This window comes from Nanorana parkeri, unplaced genomic scaffold (assembly GCF_000935625.1).
Source record: "Nanorana parkeri isolate BGI_ZX_2015 unplaced genomic scaffold, ASM93562v1 scaffold1230, whole genome shotgun sequence".
In the NCBI taxonomy this organism is placed as follows: domain Eukaryota; kingdom Metazoa; phylum Chordata; class Amphibia; order Anura; family Dicroglossidae; genus Nanorana; species Nanorana parkeri.
In genome coordinates this window covers 388,012-406,305 of record NW_017307498.1, presented here as the reverse complement: position 1 = coordinate 406,305, position 18,294 = coordinate 388,012, and the positions used below count along the sequence as shown (strand labels likewise).

General features: G+C 43.9%; 1 protein-coding gene across 2 annotated transcripts in view; it reads right to left on the bottom strand.

The window, feature by feature from the left end:
- LOC108797128 (dual specificity testis-specific protein kinase 2-like) overlaps positions 1–18,294 on the bottom strand; it is a 76,748-nt gene that overhangs the window by 41,146 nt on the left and 17,308 nt on the right. The window contains exons 1-2 of one of the 2 annotated variants that reach the window (XM_018568702.1): positions 4,479–4,484; positions 4,365–4,367 (exon numbers count right to left, since the gene is read on the bottom strand). The exons of the other annotated variant lie outside the window; for it this stretch is intronic. The gene's annotated coding sequence lies outside the window, so the exon portion shown is untranslated. Of the gene's footprint in view, positions 1–4,364; positions 4,368–4,478; positions 4,485–18,294 lie in introns of those variants that run through there. 2 annotated transcript variants of the gene reach the window in all.

Below are 18,294 nucleotides of genomic sequence, written 5' to 3'. Positions count from 1 at the left end.
ATTAGGGCTGCAACAACTAATCGGCATAATCGATTATAATCGATTATTGAAAAAGTTGTCAACTTTTTCAATAATCGATTAATCGGCTTCCGATCAGTTAGCCCTGTTCACGGCTCCACACACGCTCTTCACGCCGCACCTCCTCCCCGCCTCACACTCACCGCCCACCCACATCCACGATCGGCACAGGGACGCGGGGAGATGTAGTAAGGAGGAGCAGGTGTGGGGGGATGACAGCCGCCGATAGACAGGTCCGATCTCAGAGGCAAGTTGCTGGAAGACTGCTTAGGTAAGCCTGCACTTCCCGCACATGGTGCTCTATAATGTATTTCTGGGATTTGTATTCCTCTATAGCTGATGGTACATTGTGCTGTATATTATACAGAGCAATGCACCATCAGCAATAATACATTATACAGTGGTGCAATGCCAAATACCACCAGCTATAGAGGACTACAAAACCTAGCAATAGTACATTATACAGCGCAATGCAGAATACCACCAGCTATAATGTACTATTGCTGGGATTTGTTGTAGTCCTCTATAGCTGGTGATATTCTGCATTGCGCTGTATAATGTACTATTGCTGGGATTTGTAGTCCTCTATAGTCGGTGCCATTCTGCATTCATTGCTGTATACATTTACACTTTCCATTTCACTATATTGCACACCACGCTATTTTTTTTCTTTTTTACTTTTTTTTCCACCGCTCCAAGCTTGCTCCTGTGATGGAGTGCAATCTCAATACAAACTAGTAGTCCATCACTGGAGCCATTTTTTTAAATGTATTTTATTGTTTATCCGATTAACCGAACTTAATAATCGGGTAACTAATCGATTTTGAAAATAATCGTTAGCTGCAGCTCTATAAGTTTACATATTTCTCCTGTATTTAGACAAATATTTGCTTAACCTGCAGTTCAGCTTTCGGCTTCATCCACACTATGCGATCTGAGATTCCTGCAGCACGCACCAACGGATTTGGATGCGGAGTGTTGCTTACAAATGCAGCCGATGTCACCTGGTCATGAACTTGAATGGGCGACAGCAGCCACATCTAAACAGATTTGGGATTCCCCATAACGCACAGTGTAAATGTAGCCCAACACCGCGGCATTCCCTGAATGCTTGACTGATACACAGAATGAGTGGAACAAAGGATTTTACCCTCTAAAAAAGAAATATTTTTGCACATTCTGAATTCCTTTACTGGACAATGGACAATCCAGAGTAACTGTTATTTTTTGGCAATGTCTGCTTTAAAATGCACTACATGAACTACAGTCACTCTTGTTGCAGTGCTCAACCCACACCTTCCTTCCTTTGTTCCAGCTGGTAAAAAAAATACCCAGAAAGCCAGATGACAAATACAGATAGTAGGCTTCTCGTGACTCAGTAATACAGCGAGATCGATTTAACGATTAATATGACAAAACATAAAACCACCACAAAGATGCTGGCATGACCTCAACTTCTGCAAATGTTTCAGATGATACATTTTATTTGTGTTTAAATAACACGGCCATTTTTTCTTTTTAATTGAATGTGATGCATCCGCTTTAGGATACCAATGAAAGCACTTGCTTGGATATGATCTCCAGAAGCAAAAAAAGATAAATCCAATATTAAAAAAGGTGCCCTTCGAACCAAACATGAAAATGTTGCATCTACGTGACCCGGGTGGTGCAGCCCACATAGCTATCTCTAGCTGGCTGCACTTTAGGGATTTGTAAACATTTACTATCCTGTTATAACATCAGCATTGTAATAGGAATAAATACTAGAGTTGTTTTTCATAAAGCTTACTTGAAAAAAAAATCCCTCTTAAGTAGTGTGTCCTGCCTTCTGTCCGCCCATCACTTTCATCAACTCACCCTTTAGATTGTAAGCCCTCCTTACCATCTTGTCTTGGAATTGAATTGTAATGTATTCCTTATAATGTAAAGTGCTGCGCAAGCTGTTGGCGCTATATAAATCCTGTATAATAATAATAATAATAATAACTTCGTGGACTCCTAGAGTGCTATGAATCTCTTTCTCTGCTGCAATCACAATGTCTCAAGACTATATATCCCATTATGCAATGCTTTCAGCAAGCAATGATAATATTACATTGTTCAAACATTGCGTTGTAGTTCAGAAGATGAGGACTTGCATATTCACAGGGCCAAGTGAAATTGCATCAGTGCACAGAGAAACTACATCCTATGGCACGAGTGGGCAACTCCAGTCCTCCAGTTGTTGCAGAACTACAAGCCCCATGAGGCATTGCAAGACTGAAAGTTATAGGAATGACTCCCAGAGACAGAGGCACGAGGGGATTTGTAGTTAAGGCACAGCCAAGGGGCTGGAGTGGCCCACCCCTGTCCGATAGGCATCTTCAATAAGTATGTTTTATGGTTACTAGGACTGGGATAGAGCATATGGAAATTCAATTTAGAAATAATTATTATATATTTTTAGTTTGTGACTAACTTTGGCATGGCAATAAAGGAGGTAAACAAGACCAGAGCAGTCCTTAAACACGAAACTCAAAAATACACCAAAACCATCACTGGAGGATAATGGACCAGTGTTTATATGCCATTGGGCATATAACCAAACTGTGGGCCTCCAGATGTTGTGGAACTACGAGTCCCCCGAGGCATTGCAATACTGACAGCCACAGGCCTACCCTTGCTATATACTCTACCCTTCCCTCAACGCTCATTGTCTATTGCTACAATACAGGTGCTCTTTATCCTTGATGTTGCTAAGCAGGGCTTCATAAGTGCAAGGATCTGCAGTCAGGGCCGAATTACCCAAAAGGGCACCCGTGGCCCGGCCTCGGGGGAGCAGCGAGTAGAGGGGCAGCAGGGGTGTGGAATTCCTATCTCCTGACGCCCGGGACATGCAGTTCTGAGCGCAGAGTGGGTAGTTGTTTTCTACATTTAGCCCTGCTTTGGAAAAGCAGGGCTCAATGTACAGCGGGGAAGCGGCCGCTTGTTTTGAATAAGTCATAAAAAAGTTTTTACAAAATTAAGAAAAAAAAATTAAAATGTAAACCAACCGTGCCACCCCGCCACCTGGGGGGGAATTTGGCAGGGAGGGGGGGCACATTAAGGAACCTGGCCTTGAGGCAGCAGAGAGAGTAAATCCAATCCTGTCCAATGCAGTCTTCTATGGCAGATCTGGGACTCCATTATGTCAGCTTTGCTCTTTTGCACCAGAATATAAGCACTTGGAGATAAAAGTGGCTCGGTGACTTCAGTCCACTTGGCATCACTTGCTGGCAACTTGGTGATGTTAAAAGGAGGTCGTCAACCATTAAGTTTCGCTCTATAAAAGACACAGCTGCATCAAAATGACACCGTCGAGCTCGCACAATGGCGGGATTCTCTTGAAAAACTGTGCTGACATTTTTATCCAAAATGTTTTGTCCGGGTTACCACGGATACCGTCGCACAATACCCCATACCATTATACGGACTCTTTCATGCCTTCTTTCTGCATTCCTCCCCCGTCTCACCCCAGGGCTGAAAACACATGTTCCCAACAAAAGTTCAAGTGACATCTGCAAAGCGTCACTTGTCCCCTTGAACAATTGGGTGAGCCGTCAATCCTTTGTGCATAGTTATCTTGGCTGAGGCTGCACTTGGCACAGTCAGATCCAGCAGCAGACTGTACCAGGGCCCAGCTGATGCCAACTGCCCAACCCTGTGAAAGCAAGAACACACACTGCTACTGTACAACATGCTAGTTTCCCTTGGTTGCAGCTAGAACAATTGTTGTAGGTAAATATGCTAGCGTAAATTGTTTAACCGTGACCCGAGAAGGCTGCACGGCCATCTGCACAGGGATAAACAGTATGGAAACCTTTGAAGTCAACCTGTGCCCAGCCCATGCAAGGCAAAGCAACAGCTTTACTTTAACGTGTCTATACTCGCCTTCAGTCCACTCTCCCATTGCTCTGTTAGGACAAAGTAACAAAGAGGCCCTGTAAAAGTTTCAAGCTACTCTGATTAGAGAGCTAAAAGACTCTCTCAATGGCCCCCATGTGCTAGTGCTGGTTGTCCAAGTAGCCAAAGCTCACTTTACCCGCCCCCCCATCCTCCCTCTGTTGCCTATACCACCTTCTCTTTGACTCCCTGCTGCCTTATTCACCTGCCAAAAACAAAATACTAACTCGTTCTGCTCAGAGGCTACCAAGAGATGAGCACTCTCCACCTGCCCCCATGTGACCGCCCTCAGACCTGGCGACTGTCCACAAAAGGAGAGAAACATATGCTTCCCCATTCGCGGAAGTGCCAGGTATTTTACATCGCTTCAAAACGGCTAGCAGAATGGGAGTATAAGAAGCAGAGGAGTGGACAATAAAGTGAACCTGCTGTTTGCAGAATGCGCAGGTTCGCTTTATGCCTTTTACTGTCAGAGCCATTTTTGATTATTTATTTTTTTGCACACATGTTAAAATTAACATTTTATGCCTGAAGATTACAGAATTTCCTGAAAGAAGACCCTGTGGAATAAAATGGAGGCAGTTGCTTTTTTTTATGTTGCATCACATTAGTGCAACAGTTAATGAAACCCACATTTTCAGTAAAAAATACACTTAAGTTAAAGAAAATGTATTGCCCATAAACTGTCGATGGGCAAAGTTTTAAAAGATGTTTTTTTACAGGTCATCAGTTTATAGTTAACCATAAATAATGGCCCTAGAATTATTACTCTCACTCCTGTGTGTACTGCAACACCCAAAATGTGGCGCAATAGTCATTTTCGTACATAGGTGCACCCAGCATGTGTTTGCGTTAGTATGCCCATGTAGATGAGGACAGGGGATTTTAAAATATTTTGGGGATTGTTTTTACATTTATTTTATTTAAATTATTTTAAACATGTATTTTTGCTAAACTACACTGGCATCACACAGGGGGTCCTCTATGTGACAGCACTTAAGTGGTGACAAGTTCTCTTTAAAGGGGACCGTAGGGGTCTATTAGACCCCTAATGTCACCTCTGCAGCCCACTGAAGCTGATCAAGCACAGATTGTGCTTGATCAGCCTCTTCACCAGATTCAAAGTCATCACCACTTCTGGGATCACATTGATGTTCATTGGTCTCCCTACCCTCTCTCCTGACACCTCCAATGCTGGTCCTGAGCCTGCAGGAGAGGCAGCAGCACCCAGGAAGCATGGTGGGGGTTGATGCATATTTCAGAGCCTCAGTGATCAGGTAGCTTTACAGCCGTTGGAATCAGTTCTAGTGTAGAGCCAACAGTTAGCTTTAAACATATCCCATGAAGCGCTCGTCCCCGAAAAAGCCGCGGGAATATGGGTTCTTCTGACCCACACCAGGATAAAATTGCACAGACAGGGTCCACGGCACACCAACACACCTTGTGGGGTTTTGTAAATGCTTTACTAACAAATTATATTCTGTTTTTGATCAAAAGAGGAAATAAAGAACAATAGCAAAAGGTAAACAGCATGCAATTGACACTCCTTTGTTATTCAGACACCCTTTAGCCTCAGTTGTCTTATTAATGCAATACACAGTACAGAGTTATCTGAATAAATTCCCACGGACTATGGATACTGGGTTGAAAATGACTCAGCCCAAAATGTCTCCAGGTCCCTATACTACCAGCCAGTAGCAATATATTAAGCTATCCAATGTTGCGGCCCATGCTTTGTTGCAGGTACAACCAACTCCAATAATCACAGGATGCAGATGGCCTCTCACCAATCCTGCAGCTTGAATGGCAGCTCCCGCGTTGGTCAGCGAAAGAGGGCGTCTCCACCTGTCCAGCCGACTTCCCTCAGTCTCAACAGTAGTCTGTACAAAGAGATGGCAGGCCCCAGTAGAAGTCATGCGGTTCCTCAGGGTTGTTCGGCAGTCGGAGGATGGCTGTGTTCCTTCTGATGCAACAGGATCCCCTCATTTATTTAGACCAGGAGATCCTTTCTATGGTGTATCAGACAGTTCCTTTACTGATACAAATCAGAGTTCACCAAGTACAAGAATGGATAGTAACTTTCACTTGTATCAAAGCAATCACTCAGCAAACATCAGCATCAGTCACCACATAGCTTCATCCCTCCCTGGAGACAGGCAGGCTGATACAGACCAAGCAGTGTGTCCTGTCGTTTCCAGCGTCTCTCCTCGTCTGCCTGCGCTCTGCGGAGAGAGGCTCAATTATACAGTGTAAATGTAGCCCAACACCGCGGCATTCCCTGAATGCTTGACTGATACACAGAATGAGTGGAACAAAGGATTTTACCCTCTAAAAAAGAAATATTTTTGCACATTCTGAATTCCTTTACTGGACAATGGACAATCCAGAGTAACTGTTATTTTTTGGCAATGTCTGCTTTAAAATGCACTACATGAACTACAGTCACTCTTGTTGCAGTGCTCAACCCACACCTTCCTTCCTTTGTTCCAGCTGGTAAAAAAAATACCCAGAAAGCCAGATGACAAATACAGATAGTAGGCTTCTCGTGACTCAGTAATACAGCGAGATCGATTTAACGATTAATATGACAAAACATAAAACCACCACAAAGATGCTGGCATGACCTCAACTTCTGCAAATGTTTCAGATGATACATTTTATTTGTGTTTAAATAACACGGCCATTTTTTCTTTTTAATTGAATGTGATGCATCCGCTTTAGGATACCAATGAAAGCACTTGCTTGGATATGATCTCCAGAAGCAAAAAAAGATAAATCCAATATTAAAAAAGGTGCCCTTCGAACCAAACATGAAAATGTTGCATCTACGTGACCCGGGTGGTGCAGCCCACATAGCTATCTCTAGCTGGCTGCACTTTAGGGATTTGTAAACATTTACTATCCTGTTATAACATCAGCATTGTAATAGGAATAAATACTAGAGTTGTTTTTCATAAAGCTTACTTGAAAAAAAAATCCCTCTTAAGTAGTGTGTCCTGCCTTCTGTCCGCCCATCACTTTCATCAACTCACCCTTTAGATTGTAAGCCCTCCTTACCATCTTGTCTTGGAATTGAATTGTAATGTATTCCTTATAATGTAAAGTGCTGCGCAAGCTGTTGGCGCTATATAAATCCTGTATAATAATAATAATAATAATAACTTCGTGGACTCCTAGAGTGCTATGAATCTCTTTCTCTGCTGCAATCACAATGTCTCAAGACTATATATCCCATTATGCAATGCTTTCAGCAAGCAATGATAATATTACATTGTTCAAACATTGCGTTGTAGTTCAGAAGATGAGGACTTGCATATTCACAGGGCCAAGTGAAATTGCATCAGTGCACAGAGAAACTACATCCTATGGCACGAGTGGGCAACTCCAGTCCTCCAGTTGTTGCAGAACTACAAGCCCCATGAGGCATTGCAAGACTGAAAGTTATAGGAATGACTCCCAGAGACAGAGGCACGAGGGGATTTGTAGTTAAGGCACAGCCAAGGGGCTGGAGTGGCCCACCCCTGTCCGATAGGCATCTTCAATAAGTATGTTTTATGGTTACTAGGACTGGGATAGAGCATATGGAAATTCAATTTAGAAATAATTATTATATATTTTTAGTTTGTGACTAACTTTGGCATGGCAATAAAGGAGGTAAACAAGACCAGAGCAGTCCTTAAACACGAAACTCAAAAATACACCAAAACCATCACTGGAGGATAATGGACCAGTGTTTATATGCCATTGGGCATATAACCAAACTGTGGGCCTCCAGATGTTGTGGAACTACGAGTCCCCCGAGGCATTGCAATACTGACAGCCACAGGCCTACCCTTGCTATATACTCTACCCTTCCCTCAACGCTCATTGTCTATTGCTACAATACAGGTGCTCTTTATCCTTGATGTTGCTAAGCAGGGCTTCATAAGTGCAAGGATCTGCAGTCAGGGCCGAATTACCCAAAAGGGCACCCGTGGCCCGGCCTCGGGGGAGCAGCGAGTAGAGGGGCAGCAGGGGTGTGGAATTCCTATCTCCTGACGCCCGGGACATGCAGTTCTGAGCGCAGAGTGGGTAGTTGTTTTCTACATTTAGCCCTGCTTTGGAAAAGCAGGGCTCAATGTACAGCGGGGAAGCGGCCGCTTGTTTTGAATAAGTCATAAAAAAGTTTTTACAAAATTAAGAAAAAAAAATTAAAATGTAAACCAACCGTGCCACCCCGCCACCTGGGGGGGAATTTGGCAGGGAGGGGGGCACATTAAGGAACCTGGCCTTGAGGCAGCAGAGAGAGTAAATCCAATCCTGTCCAATGCAGTCTTCTATGGCAGATCTGGGACTCCATTATGTCAGCTTTGCTCTTTTGCACCAGAATATAAGCACTTGGAGATAAAAGTGGCTCGGTGACTTCAGTCCACTTGGCATCACTTGCTGGCAACTTGGTGATGTTAAAAGGAGGTCGTCAACCATTAAGTTTCGCTCTATAAAAGACACAGCTGCATCAAAATGACACCGTCGAGCTCGCACAATGGCGGGATTCTCTTGAAAAACTGTGCTGACATTTTTATCCAAAATGTTTTGTCCGGGTTACCACGGATACCGTCGCACAATACCCCATACCATTATACGGACTCTTTCATGCCTTCTTTCTGCATTCCTCCCCCGTCTCACCCCAGGGCTGAAAACACATGTTCCCAACAAAAGTTCAAGTGACATCTGCAAAGCGTCACTTGTCCCCTTGAACAATTGGGTGAGCCGTCAATCCTTTGTGCATAGTTATCTTGGCTGAGGCTGCACTTGGCACAGTCAGATCCAGCAGCAGACTGTACCAGGGCCCAGCTGATGCCAACTGCCCAACCCTGTGAAAGCAAGAACACACACTGCTACTGTACAACATGCTAGTTTCCCTTGGTTGCAGCTAGAACAATTGTTGTAGGTAAATATGCTAGCGTAAATTGTTTAACCGTGACCCGAGAAGGCTGCACGGCCATCTGCACAGGGATAAACAGTATGGAAACCTTTGAAGTCAACCTGTGCCCAGCCCATGCAAGGCAAAGCAACAGCTTTACTTTAACGTGTCTATACTCGCCTTCAGTCCACTCTCCCATTGCTCTGTTAGGACAAAGTAACAAAGAGGCCCTGTAAAAGTTTCAAGCTACTCTGATTAGAGAGCTAAAAGACTCTCTCAATGGCCCCCATGTGCTAGTGCTGGTTGTCCAAGTAGCCAAAGCTCACTTTACCCGCCCCCCCATCCTCCCTCTGTTGCCTATACCACCTTCTCTTTGACTCCCTGCTGCCTTATTCACCTGCCAAAAACAAAATACTAACTCGTTCTGCTCAGAGGCTACCAAGAGATGAGCACTCTCCACCTGCCCCCATGTGACCGCCCTCAGACCTGGCGACTGTCCACAAAAGGAGAGAAACATATGCTTCCCCATTCGCGGAAGTGCCAGGTATTTTACATCGCTTCAAAACGGCTAGCAGAATGGGAGTATAAGAAGCAGAGGAGTGGACAATAAAGTGAACCTGCTGTTTGCAGAATGCGCAGGTTCGCTTTATGCCTTTTACTGTCAGAGCCATTTTTGATTATTTATTTTTTTGCACACATGTTAAAATTAACATTTTATGCCTGAAGATTACAGAATTTCCTGAAAGAAGACCCTGTGGAATAAAATGGAGGCAGTTGCTTTTTTTTATGTTGCATCACATTAGTGCAACAGTTAATGAAACCCACATTTTCAGTAAAAAATACACTTAAGTTAAAGAAAATGTATTGCCCATAAACTGTCGATGGGCAAAGTTTTAAAAGATGTTTTTTTACAGGTCATCAGTTTATAGTTAACCATAAATAATGGCCCTAGAATTATTACTCTCACTCCTGTGTGTACTGCAACACCCAAAATGTGGCGCAATAGTCATTTTCGTACATAGGTGCACCCAGCATGTGTTTGCGTTAGTATGCCCATGTAGATGAGGACAGGGGATTTTAAAATATTTTGGGGATTGTTTTTACATTTATTTTATTTAAATTATTTTAAACATGTATTTTTGCTAAACTACACTGGCATCACACAGGGGGTCCTCTATGTGACAGCACTTAAGTGGTGACAAGTTCTCTTTAAAGGGGACCGTAGGGGTCTATTAGACCCCTAATGTCACCTCTGCAGCCCACTGAAGCTGATCAAGCACAGATTGTGCTTGATCAGCCTCTTCACCAGATTCAAAGTCATCACCACTTCTGGGATCACATTGATGTTCATTGGTCTCCCTACCCTCTCTCCTGACACCTCCAATGCTGGTCCTGAGCCTGCAGGAGAGGCAGCAGCACCCAGGAAGCATGGTGGGGGTTGATGCATATTTCAGAGCCTCAGTGATCAGGTAGCTTTACAGCCGTTGGAATCAGTTCTAGTGTAGAGCCAACAGTTAGCTTTAAACATATCCCATGAAGCGCTCGTCCCCGAAAAAGCCGCGGGAATATGGGTTCTTCTGACCCACACCAGGATAAAATTGCACAGACAGGGTCCACGGCACACCAACACACCTTGTGGGGTTTTGTAAATGCTTTACTAACAAATTATATTCTGTTTTTGATCAAAAGAGGAAATAAAGAACAATAGCAAAAGGTAAACAGCATGCAATTGACACTCCTTTGTTATTCAGACACCCTTTAGCCTCAGTTGTCTTATTAATGCAATACACAGTACAGAGTTATCTGAATAAATTCCCACGGACTATGGATACTGGGTTGAAAATGACTCAGCCCAAAATGTCTCCAGGTCCCTATACTACCAGCCAGTAGCAATATATTAAGCTATCCAATGTTGCGGCCCATGCTTTGTTGCAGGTACAACCAACTCCAATAATCACAGGATGCAGATGGCCTCTCACCAATCCTGCAGCTTGAATGGCAGCTCCCGCGTTGGTCAGCGAAAGAGGGCGTCTCCACCTGTCCAGCCGACTTCCCTCAGTCTCAACAGTAGTCTGTACAAAGAGATGGCAGGCCCCAGTAGAAGTCATGCGGTTCCTCAGGGTTGTTCGGCAGTCGGAGGATGGCTGTGTTCCTTCTGATGCAACAGGATCCCCTCATTTATTTAGACCAGGAGATCCTTTCTATGGTGTATCAGACAGTTCCTTTACTGATACAAATCAGAGTTCACCAAGTACAAGAATGGATAGTAACTTTCACTTGTATCAAAGCAATCACTCAGCAAACATCAGCATCAGTCACCACATAGCTTCATCCCTCCCTGGAGACAGGCAGGCTGATACAGACCAAGCAGTGTGTCCTGTCGTTTCCAGCGTCTCTCCTCGTCTGCCTGCGCTCTGCGGAGAGAGGCTCAATTAATTCCTCCCACAGATCACAAAGCCTCATGGGAGCTGTAGTTTAGCCAGCTTCAACTAACAGTTTCTCCCTGCCTCTGCACTACCAATCCCACAAGCCCCTCTGTCTCACAAGACTGCACAGTAATGAATAACTGTTTACAAGCAGAACGCTTCAATATTGTAGGAACGCTATAGGGGCTATACCCATAAACAGACTCCCAGTTTGTATTGCGTGTCTGGAGTCAGTACAGCACTGATTCTGTGCCTGCAGACACGTATCTGGTGTGTCAGTACGGTACTAATTCTGTGTCTGGGGACACGTATCTGGTGTGTCAGTATGGTACTGGTTCTGTGCCTGCAGACACATCCGGTGGGTCAGTACGCTACTGATTTTGTATCGGACACATATCTGGTGTTTATACGGTAATGACTTTGAGTCTACAGACACGTATATAACATGAACGTGGTCACTGCACACCTCTCCTTCCAGAAATGCCAGTTGCCTGGCTGTCATATTCCTCCTTTTGCTTCAATAATTTCAGTAAACGACCCAGTTAGTATACAGATAAGGACTCTTGACTTTTCTTTGATTTTTCTGATATGGGTTCTTGCTCTTGGACAGACACTCTGAAGGGATTGAAGACAGAGGCTGGCATAATAGTCAGGCAACCAACATTTTCAGATGGAGATCAGTATTTCTCTCACGGCCATAACTTATTAGTTTTGTTTACTAAAATAGAGATTCAGACGTTATGGAATCCACATCCAGAAAACGCCTTTTAAATGTGAAAGGATTGTAGACGTGGTGGCATCCCAGAATCCCCATCCATTCATCATGATCTCTGTGCCTTTCACTTCACAAGTTATAAAGAGTTCCTTTATGCAAAGCACAATATGACTTCTGGGTTTGGCTTCAAACAAAGAACGGGTCAGTAACCTCATCAAGAGCGCAAGGTCTAATCTCTCCCTCACAGCCTATGAACGGAACCCTAAAAGGCGTACTTCACTTCCACCTAAAAAGTATAAAATCTGTAAATGTGTCCACTTTGCTGCTGGTTGGCGCTGGTCTTCTGGCTCGGAACCCCTGATGATCCATGCTACCCAAAGGCAACTTGTCCTAGGAGGGTTGCTGATCCGCCTCTGTGTACTACATGGAAATGGCTTTCTAAGACTGGATTGTGCTTGCACTTCCCAGTCTGCTGCTGGCTGGTTACTATCAGTCTGGGTTACTACCTCCATCAATGCTCCCAGCATTGTAGTTGCCGGGAGCGTTGATGTGGCAGACACAATTGTCCAAGGGAGTACGAGCCTGTCCACATGTATGAACTAAGCGAAAGGCATGTATTGTCTAGTCTGGACAGGGACAGCACTATTTACAATGATTGTACAGTGAAGATCTCCAGAGTGGAAGATCTTCTGGATACATTGAGGAATTGGAAAGGAGGGGGGGGTTAATAAAATAAATAGTCCTTTAACCCCATAAAAGGTTTTCATCCCTGGGGTCCGAAGCAATTTTGCCATTTTTGCTATGCGTTTAACCATAATTTCCATCTTCCTCGTTCATTGCACCTACACATATTATATACCATTTTTTTTTTAAAGGACAAAATGGGCTTTAATGTGATGCAACATATGCATATATAAAAAAATGTTTTATAAAAATACAAGAATGGGTGAAACAAAAACAAAAAAACTAATTTTTCACAGTTTTAGCAATAATAATTTGTACATAATTAGTGTAGCTAACAGAAAGTAATTTGTAATAAATAATCACATTTGTCCTGATTTATAGGGTACATCATATATCTGGGATTTATTTTGGGAGTTATAGGTCACAAAATACAATTTTTGCGTAGAACAATTTTAGAATGTGGTATGTCTGTCTCCTAAGTTTAATAGCCTCCCGGGCATTATATTTTCTTCTTTTTTTTTTACTTTTTTCAAAACCTTTGAAAAGCGTTTTTTTTAGTTTTTTTTTTAACTATGGGGACACTAAAGGGTTAATTTTTTGATTCACAGGGCCTTTGGATAATTGGTATTCTGAGGAGACACTGTTTTCTCCATAGAAATACTTTGTATCACACTGATCTGACTTGCTCAGCTCAATGTGATGAGCTGAAATCCAAATCAGTGGCTGTAATAACACTGTGATGACTGTGATTAGCTATCACAGTGCTGGGACCCCCTGATTTGCTTTTGAGTGTCTGCCTCAGACTCCAAGGGACCCAGCAACAGTACAAATCGCATGAGCGCTGGTCCCGTAATGGACCAGCACTAATTTTCCCACATGATGGAATTATTCCATCTTAAAAGTTCTGACTCATTTTGTTGTGTGTTGAAGTTCAGCTTGAGCCACTGATGTCTGTAGACAGGCTTAACATGAAACTTAACTAGAAAAAAAAAAATTTGACGAGGGAGGGACTTTAGGCCTCTTCTGCAATACAACAAATTTGCCTGCCTGTTCGCAATCTTCTTCAGAATGTTGACTGAGCTATGCATACATAGCAGTGTGCATTCTCAGTACACCTCTGAATGAGCCTCCGTGCGCATGTGCAGTTCATTCATTCATCCCCTGCCGGCCAGGACCAAATACCCAAAATAAGCTGCAAAGAAGATGTTGGCACCAGTGAGGAAGCAAGGGGAGGTGAGTTACATTCCATTTTAATCCAAGAGCTAAAAATAAATAAAATGTTAAAAAGAACCAAACATGTGAAAAGGAGCCTAAAGCTCCACCTGGTGGCTAGAAAAAATGAATGATTTGTCAGTGATGAGAGGGAAGCTGACTTGCAGTCCAGTATCGGACATCCTCCTGCTTTTTGTGCCTCCATCCACCAAGGACAGATTATAAAAGGAGGCCGGCATAGGCACCGATGCAATATAATCAGGAATTTTAAACCTGGTTTTTGGTTCTCCTGCGTCAGATCTGCTCAGCAATGACATTTAGTTGCACCGCCATTATACAACACAAATTACCTCCTGCCCTGTATTAAACATGTGCACTTATTTTGTCATAAAAGACTTACAAGATATTACACAGTTAAGAGGATTAAAGGAAAACTCTGATTCTAATTAGCCACGGGCCTGGCTAAGTAAGCCAGTTCAGACGGAATCCCCTTCTGTGCAATAATAATGCTATTAGTAAACAAGGTATTTTGCCACTGTGTTTTTTTTTTCCAGGAAATGCTTGTTAGTAAGATAGAGAATCTCCGAATGCGGACAAGGAGCCATGACCGCTAATGGAGGAGGCAGATGGGGCCGAGACACAGGGTAAGCTGAATACATTCAAGTCATCATCATCTGTACAATTGGGCCTGCTTAGACACCTAGGAGACGGGCTGCTGATGCTGATAGTGAACATTTTCATGTAGGAAGTCATCACTTAAAGCCCGACTCCAGCCCAAACTTTTTTTTTATTTTAGTTTTGGAGTAGGGAAGGGTTAAAACCTCTAATCCTGAGAAAATTTCAGAGGTGCTGGGAGGAGTCCCATGCTATCCTTTATGATAGACCCAACTTGATTTGTAGGTAGCTCATTAGCTTATGGTTAGGGAGCTCAAAGACGTGCAGTTTCCAATAGGAGATACTGGGAGCAATAGGAGATACCGGGAGCAACTCAGGGACAGAAAACAGAAGAGCACCAGACCAACACAGATATCAGAGTCCATATTAAAGTTTATTGATTAGGTCGATCAAACAGTCAATGCGTTTCAGGGGCAGACACGAACCCCTTCCTCAGGGCTTGGAAACGCTGAGAATGAAGGAATGGAGCAAAAAAAAAAAAAAACACACCTCAGAATTTTATATTGATGTAGTTATGGATAGTTCTCCAAAAATGTGTGGATTGCAGGTAGTGATAAGAGTGAGGAAGGGGACTGTGTCTGCCCTCGAAAAGCATTAGCTGCTTGATCAACATGATTAATAAACTTTTTTATGGACTCCGACATCCGTTTTTCTCTGATGCTCTTCTGTTTTTTGGTCCCTGGGTTAAAACCTCTGTCAGGATTTTATTGCTGTAGGTGTCCCTATTTGTGAGATTTCTCTTCCTTTTATCTGAGGGGTGACAGAGGACCATGAACCGAATATGCAATTTAATTTCCCCAGGCAAACATATCAACAGGGAAGAGAAATGAATGCTAAAATCAGCATTGGCGAGGTCAGTCATTAAACTACAACACTCAAAGCTCTGTTGGGTTTTAATCAGGGTCTGTTCCCCTGTTGGGGAAACGTCCCCTCGTTTGCTGTCTTGGGGACCCCACAGCAAGTGAGGAAATTATCCCAGTGGTGACAAGGCAGCAATAAAATCCTGACAATAGTCAAGCCATTTCCCCACTCCAGCTTAAAAATGGATTTATGGCTGTGTGTGTCCCTGCTAAAATCAAGGGTGATCAACTTCGGCACTCCAGCTGTGGTGGTACAAATCCCATGGGGCATTGCAAGACTAACAGCCACGGGCATGACTCCCAGAGGCAGAGGCAAAAGCATGATTGGATTTGTAGTTAAAGCACAGCTGGAGTGCTGAGGTTGCATACCCCTGTGACATCACTGGGCAGGATGCTTGCCAGAGAGTCCCACGTTGCAAAGAGCTGGGCGGGAAGATGTCTATAGTCCTTATCTGACTCTTCGTAACCTGGGATGCTTGGGCAGTAAAGAAGGTGGCAGGTACACTACAAACATTGTGCAGTAGAGCGGCCATACCACTCTATCGACCCCCCCATATGACCCAAAGATATGCCACCTGAGACAACAGCCCCATGCTGCCTCATTAAAGGGACTGGTCTTATCCCCTTCCTAGTAACTAGCTTTCCATTGGAGAAAACAAAAATGCACAAGCCTGAAAGCCTCTTTAAGAAGATGTTTGAAGCTTTTCAAAGGCAATCTGCAGCAGAAAAAAAAAAAAAAGTTTCAAACGTAATTTAGGAAATGAAAGCGGTATTTTGGTTTCATCAAGACTTAATGACGTTAAGATTTTGATGGTCATTCAACTGTGAAAACCCTCGTCAGCATCAGTGGTTATGTCACCAGTCCGTGTGTTAGCAGAAGGAGCACGAAACCCTTGTTTTACAGATAAGAGCTCGATAAAGAAATCACGCTGAAGCCAGCCATACCGTGACTAAGCTTCTGACAAGGGCACGCAGAGGATTTTTATGTGGAAAGAATCACAATTTGTACACAGAAGGATACCCAAGTAAAGAAAATTAAAGTGCATGTAAAGGTCTAATTCCCTACGGGTCCACTCACCAGCAGCCATGCTACACGTGTGTATACAGAACAGTACTTTTTTTTTTTGGCTAGCTTCTATGGGCACAATGCAGTGCAATGAGGTTGTACCGCGTCACACTACACTGTGCAAAACAAAAAAAAGTACTGCATGCTCTACTTTTTACAGCGAACAACTGAGTCAATCTGAAACATGGCAAATTGCCTTTTCTTGCGTTGTGGCTGCGCTTGAAAAAAAAACCACCCAACGCAGCTCCAATTGCATTGGGTGGAAATGGGCCCTAAAGCCTATCTCCAGGTCAAAAGAAAACTTCCATTGCAGTGGGGCTGCCCCTGCACTGAAAGAGTTAACTGCTCGTTTATGTCTGCGGCTCTTTTACTTACCTGATCCCCGCTCCTGCAACAGTCAGCACTCACCACTTTCCTCTACACTTCGGCTTGTTAACAGCCCCTCGGTGTCCTTGCATAAAATGCAAGGCTATGAGCCCTTCATCATGCGTGATGTCGTCAGCTGGCCCTCGGCTTCCAGAGTGTAGGGGGAAGAGGATGTGGGCTGGTCTTGGAGCCAATGAGAGCGGGGGATCAGGCAAGTAAAAGACCTATACTCAGCTACCATAGACATTAACAAGCAGTTAAGGGAGAACTGTGGGTATTTTATTATTATTAACCCTTGCAGTGGAGTTAGCCCTTTTGGTCTAAGGAGGAAAATAAAGTTATACTCACCCAATGCTCAGAGTCAGCCCACCAGATTGTCTCCTCCTTTGCTGCAACAATAGTACACTGTGCATAGAACGTGATAACTCAAGGACCTTACACTGCTGCAGCAAAGGAGAGACGCTCCAGAGACTGGTCTAAGAGCAAGCAGGCTCCAAAGATGATCAGATGAGTATAATTTTCTACTATTATTTTCAGCTTTAGACCAAACGAGCATTGCAGTGCGGGGGTAGTCCCACAGCAAGGGTTACATTTAGGATTACCCTTACGTGGATAAGGGAGTTAAGAGGTTTTCTTTCATTCACACTATATTTGTATGGCCAGCTTTGTCATTATTTCCTCAGTCACCGGCAACATTCAAACCTGCCCTGGAATTGGGAATCCTATTGGTACCCCAGCAAGCAGAGCCAAGAGAAAGCTAAGCAGATAGGAGTGACCTCTCTTCTGCAGGCAGAATAATCAGCACCCAGTTTATGCCTGGATCTCCGGGACTGTCCAATGTCATCTTGCTCTGGACCGTTTGGCAGGATTGTAAGACCTGTACAGAGCTTTGTCCAGGTGACTCCGTTTTGTACCTTGGCACAACCACACCTAACATATCACAAAGCAGGAAACATACAACATGTCACAGATTTTGTTTTTGGTGCACACATGGGCACTTCTATCGCAAACATATATGTGAACCTTCTTCCTTGTCATTTTAAATGAAGCTCCTTTGTTCAGATTTACCAGTCTCATAAGGCCCCATTTACACATGCAATTGGGGTCGATTGTGCGAGTCTCGTGAATTCCTCTGCAAGACTCACGTGATCTGCTGTTTCGGCACTGTACAATCCAATGACATTTGCCACTGCCTGCAGCAGTTTGCATGAAAATGCACAAGGTGCCATCACCTGCAGAAGATTGCGCCTGGACGCAAAAACAGTCTGCAAGTGTGAATGGGGCCAATCGCGAGAATCTCACGAATTCCTCTGCTAGACTCATGTGATCTGCTGAACAATTCAATGGCAGTTGCCACTGCCAGCAGCCAGGGCCGGATTTACTTCTCAGGAGCCTGTAGGCAGGGAAATCTGGTGCATCCAACCCCCAAACCCACCCCCCCCCCCCCC